The sequence below is a fragment of the Octopus bimaculoides genome, chromosome 21 (assembly GCF_001194135.2).
Source record: "Octopus bimaculoides isolate UCB-OBI-ISO-001 chromosome 21, ASM119413v2, whole genome shotgun sequence".
Lineage (NCBI taxonomy): Eukaryota > Metazoa > Mollusca > Cephalopoda > Octopoda > Octopodidae > Octopus > Octopus bimaculoides.
In genome coordinates this window covers 21,844,350-21,850,980 of record NC_069001.1, presented here as the reverse complement: position 1 = coordinate 21,850,980, position 6,631 = coordinate 21,844,350, and positions in this window count along the sequence as shown.

The following is a 6,631-nucleotide window of genomic DNA, read 5'->3' as shown; positions in this document are numbered from 1 at the left end:
TATATATATATATATATATATATATATGTATGTATGTATGTGTGTGTATGTGTTTGTGTGTCTGTGTTTGTCCCCCAATATCGCTTGACAACCGATGTTGGTGTATTTACGTCCCCGAAACTTAGCGGTTTGGCAAAAGAGCCCGATAGAATACGTACTAGACTTACAAAGAATATGTCCTGGGGTCGATTTGCTCAACTAAAGGCGGTGCTCCAGCATGGCCACAGTCAAATGACTGAAACAAGTAAAAGAGTAATAGAGTATATATATATATATATAAATATATATATATATATGTACTGAAAAGTTTTCTAAATCAATACCATACTACCTGGAACATAAACACGCTTTACCATACTAAAATGGCAGGTACGGATGCACAATTTGCTGCCCCGAATTGCGGGAAAGAGTAAGTCACCACAAGCTAGATAGGCTTAGGAAAGACTTAATCAGCACGCTTTGCTCTATGGGATTGAAGATCACCATGAAGACCAACCTCAACACAGATGTAACGCTGTACTTGCGCGCCGGTACCTACAGGCCAGCACAGCCTCATTCCACCCACCTATCGTGTTCAAGAACCTGCTAAAGGGTGTTAATAAGGGGATTTCTAGCCTTTCCTCTAACTAGGAGGCCTTCGATGTGGCAGCCCTATAATATAACGAGGCCCTAACCGCCAGCGGATTCAAGGACCGCTTCTCTTGTATGCCAGAACCCAACAACCGCAGAAGGAATTGCTGCAGAAATACAATTTGGTTTGCCCCCTTCTCCCTTAATACTATAATGCCCGTAGGTAGACTTTTCCTTAAATTAATAGACAAACACTTTACTAACTCCCTTATGCACCTCCCTTTTTTTCAACAGGCACAACGTTAGGGTCTCTTTTAGGTGTGGCCCTAGGATTAAGAGAATCTTAGTGTCCCTAAGCAACGGAAAGAGGAGGGTTGTTCATGCAGGACCCACAAAAGTTGCCCAGTAGAAGGCCGCATCGAAACCAAAGGTGTCATCTGACAAACCGAGGTGCGGACGAACCTGGCCAGTTCCAGCGGCAGAAACTATCGCAGAGGGCAGAGCCAACAACACCACCACTACCATCACAGCGAACAGCCTTACCGACGTCAACAATAACAACACCAGCAGTACCGACATCTCCGACGCCACCACCACCACCATCAGTAACATCGACCACAGTGACGTCACCTCCAATACCAGCAGTTGGTTGCTGTTGTTAATTGCTGCAGCACCACCAACTGCAGCAGCGCCCCTAGCAGAGGCACCGGCATAGATGTGAATAATGGTATCCCAGTCAACGAGAACTTTCACCGGGGAAGATAGCAACAGCAATAATAACAAATGTTGTAACACTTTCGGCACCATCATCCCCACCTTCGCCAATACCAATACCAACGGCCCCAGCAACATCATCGTCGATAGCACCAACAACAACAGCAGCAACAACAGCAGCAGCAGCAGCATCAAGATCGGCAGGCTTAATAGCACCAACACATGTACCACCCGAAATACATGCGGAGACAGTAACACTACCGGCGCAACCACCACCTCCAGTGACACAACCACCAAAAGCCCCAGCTCCAGCACCACCAGAAACAACATCATCGGTAGCACCAGCGGCAGCAACACCAGTGTACCGACATCAGCAAAAACATCAACAAATACAACCGCAACAGCAGCAAAAAGAGCAGCAACAACAACAGTCCCGACAGCAGCAGAGGTAGCAAAAACAACAGCAATAGTAGACATGACACTGACTCCACGCATCCAATGTATTTCCTTGGATGCGTAGGAACTTCCTTTAAGAAACGTCTTTACAACCATAGATCCTCCTTCAGGGTCCCAAAAAGGAGACATGTAATATCGCTGGCCAGCCATATCTGGCAACTGAAGGAAGATGGAATTCCAATCTTTATATCATGAAAAATCCTCCAACGTCTGGGTCCATACATAAATTGAAAGAAACGCTGCAAGTTATGCATATCCAAACGCATGGAAATCCTGAAAATTTCGCACTCACCAGGGACCATACTGAACTCCAGAACGGAGATTTTCGGGCCCTGCTTGCATTTCAGGAGACTTCTGTTAGCGTTTTGGGAACTGCATAATGGCGATAATTGCGGTATTAGTGATAATTACACAGCAGCTTGAAATTGATTGTTGATGAGAGTGAGGATAACTCCCTAAATTTTACTCTCATAGCCGACATGTAGCGGAGCTGAAGGATGACAACACAGCCGCAAGCCGATGACCAGCAGCAAAGGCAGATGATCCCATTATTTATATCTGTATCGTTTCTCCCACGATATTTTAAAGAGGTCATAGGCCAATAGGTCTTAGGGTCTGAAGATACCCCATTAAGGTACACCTTATAGCGAGAAACCCAGGATAACCGTATAAACAGGTCTTCACCAGTAATAAGTATAGACTGCTCTTCTTCTTAGAGTATGCTTCTTCCTCGGATTTATGTTTTTCTAAAAAAAAACGATATATATATATATATATATATATATATACACCCACACACCCACATACACACCCACACACACACACATACACATATATATATAAGGGATGGGGTGGAGGTGGGATGGGATGGGATGGATAGGGATGGATACTTTGTTTTTCATCCTTACGGGGTTGATAAATTTTGTGCCAGGTGAGTACTGGAATCGATTGAATCGACTTCACTGCTTTCCTAACATTGTTGGCATTGTCCCAAAATTTGAAATTATTATTCATTTTGTCCATCATATACAAGTATGTTTGTATTCATCACAATTTCTTTTTTCATTTTATTCAATTTTTGAAAAACTGAAGCATTTTTTTGTCAATTCCGGAGCGTATTGAGCTTACATTGTGTAACTCTCGGCCCATCCTGTATTGAATTTCTCTTTTTTCTCTTTTCTTATTTTCCCAGAAGACTTCATTTGCCTGGTTGGATCAAACCTGTTCTCTTTTGGCCGGAAATTTTGTTTCCAAAACACTACATGTCTACAACATATCTTCCTCCTTAAGTACTATTTCATGAAGTACCTGATCAGAGAAATAAATGTCCGTCACACAAGACACTCTATCAGCGTCGTTAATAGCTCCTAGTAAATTTATGAATTATAATTATTGTTTGAGCATCACGAGTTCTTGAAATATCATGAAAACGATAGGATATCAAATGGGAGGATATCAAATATCATGAAAGCGATAGGATATCAAATGGGACAACTCTTCCAGAAATTATTCCTTTTCAACATAAGTTAAGATGCATATGCACATTCCAAAAGCAACACAAGGAAGAAAATAATGGCAGAATGTCATGATTTTTACTTTTTTTATTTAGAAACTGCTGAATCAAATTTGAATTGGTACTAAACACAAGTACTGCTTTTATCATAGCCACTTGCACCACCACCGCTACAACTACCACCACTACAACTACCACCACTACCACTACTACTACTATGCAAATATGTCTACAATCTGATACATTTCTTTCCACAATCCTATCTAAATACAAATTTTGATGAGCAATACACAAGAATTAGGACCGCTAGAATAAAATAGTAATAAAAGAGATCCATACATAAAAAAATGGTTGAGAATCCCTGATCTAAACGAACAGAAGGAACATATTTTCCACTTCCGGTGAATATTTTTCAAATTCCTAACACTATAGATAATTTTAGTTTTGAACCTTAACAAAATTTTAGCATATTAGAATTAATTTAGTTTACTGAGCTGTGAAAAGGTTGCATCAGCCAATGACACATTTTTGTTCCGTAAATCTCTATATATGTCCGTTCTTAGTAGACTGTATCAATAACCTTCATTCCCGGTTCTAAGTAAATGAGTCAAAAGAAATCTGTATTACTGTGTTCAAAGAATTTCAAGACAGTTTAGAGTTCGGGCAGCTAAATCCTAATTCAGATTATTTCATTCAACGGAATTTAATTTATTCTTCGATAAAATATCACTACTTCGTTGTAGTCTTTCATCTTTTTCGATGTAAGAAAATAATTACCAGTAATATCCTGTGGTCGTATCAATTACGCACACTACTTCTTATTGCAAATATTGGTTTTGTACGGTGAGAAAAAAGTAATTATTCACTTCTCCATTTAATTCATTTTCGTCAGAAGTAAAGTCTCTCAATTATATTAATTTTTCATAAGTTCTCTCAGTGCACATATTTGCTAGGTGTATAGTATCCAATGGTGTGCGTTGGTCGATAATGTAATTTTGCTATTATTGCTGTAGTGTTTTTCTTCTTGTCACTGCTCTGCCAGTTGGTACAAACAACTTGAAATCAGAGAAATGAAAATATTACTTTTTTCTTCCTTTTGTGCATCAGAAATGCTTATGCTGTCACATTTGTCTAGTTTGATACACATTTTGATATCCTGTGCGATTTTGTGTCCTATTTTTAATAGCTTTTCTATTTCGTTGTGGTCTCTTCAAACTAGACATCCATGAATTCGATTATTCCCTATTTATTTACTTGTTTCTGTCAGTGGAATGTGATGAAACTGGGACACCACGTTGAAAGGTTTAGCCAAACAAATATTTTTACGTCTGGTACCTGTTCTATTGATTCATTTCGCTAAACCGTTACGTTTCAGGGATGAAACCACATGTTGTCAAGTAGTAACGGCATAATCACAAACAAGCACAAACATGTACATACATGTATATATACTTACAGACATATATACACACACAGATAGATAGATAGATAGATAGATAGATAGATAGATAGATAGATAGATAGATAGATAGAAAGATAGATAGATGGATGGATGGATAGATAGATAGATAGATAGATAGATAGATAGATAGATAGATAGATAGATAGATAGATAGATAGATAGATAGATAGACGGAGTGTTTCCAAACAGCTCACGTCTGCCCTGCCAAAATAAGGTGATGATCAATGGAACTGAAACCGATAGTATGTCATTCCAAAGGGAACTTTTTACTGTACAAAAACAATTCTTTGTATTTTGTGCGTATTGCTTGTAGTCCTTGGTGGTTTCATTCACTAATTTCTTTAAATTGTCAGAGTCTGGCAAAAAGTTAGACAGCATAATGTATCTCTTTGAACGTGTCCCCTTTCTTTGATGGTTACTATTATATCGAGGTTCATTAACTCCTTGCTACGCAGCGATATTGAAATTTTCCATTTTGACATAGCATGATAGATGCCCTCTGTATTTGTGTCTTTTATTTACATGGAACATAATCAATATTCATGTCACGGGTCTCTTCTTAAATGTTCTCGTTTATCAATGGAGAGCGAGCTATTTTGTTTGTCTTCTCTTTTTGACGTTTTCGGTGAATTCCCGATTGACTGCTAACTTTTACAGACCTAAGTCAATTTTCAACATTTTTTTCTTCCCCGAGATAATATTGATTTCCATATAAGCAAGTAATCTATCTATTTTTGTTGTTGTTGCTATTGTTTTACTTATTTATAAATGGGTGGAGTGATTCACACGGCCTGTACTCGCCTTCCGAGATGGATTAGTTTGGTATGGTGAAGATTCTACCTGATGAGTTATTACTCGCCTACTGTAAGAAAACAATTATCAACGAGTGAATTTCAAATAATGGCTTGTTTTATTGAAGACATCTTAACCCTGTATGTAAACACATTATGGAAGATAAGAGAGATGTGAGGATGTCTAAAGTGTTTGAGAGGTATGGACACTATATCAGCAAGTTCCGAAAATCATAGGCCATCGTATCAATGGTAGAAGATGAATGGAGAAAATACAGTCGTCTATAAGTTGGAAAGGATAGTTAATATTATCGATAATTTGATATTGTTATGTTATACATATTTCTATTATTCCACAGCGATGGGGCAGTTCCTGTTCAAGTGACCATTCAGGTTCTATTTGTAGATGACTTTTTGACCTCCGGCTGACTCTCTCTTGGGGGATGCGTTTCAACATTAACCATAGGATTCGATGTACTGTTTTAATTTTCCGTTTTGTTTCTAAGACATTTTTGTGCTACATTAGCTTTATTAGTTTTGCGACCTGTGTGATTAATGATGAAACGTTTATCATTTCTACCACTATTGTCAGCTCCACCGTTATTACCGTTACACTGACCTCTACCATGCCCTCACAGCAGCAGTGGCCATCGATAGCTACCACCACTACTTCCGCAGTCTCTATCCTTGCAGCCACTCTTTGTAGCATGGCAACAGTGTGGCCGTTTTCATCGTTGTTGTTGTTATTATTATTACTATTGTTATCATTATTATTATTACTATTATTATTATTATTATTATCATTATTGTTATTATCATCATCATCATCATCATCATCATTATTATTATTATTATTATTATATTGTTTTTTTTTTCTTCTTTCTTCAAATTTTCTTCCATTTCTCGCCGAGTGTTTTCCGTACACCTAGGGCAGAGAAACTCGTTGTTTGCATTCCCAGTTTACACACGCAAATTCACAGGTAAAACATGTATTTAAGAAAAAAAAAATTCATGAATGGATGTTGTTTTCACAGCGATAATGCTCTTCTCAGTACATAAGTCGTTCCAGTTAGCACGATTTTTTGCACTTCCTGTAGGGATGGTAAGCCTGGTATCATTTTCAAA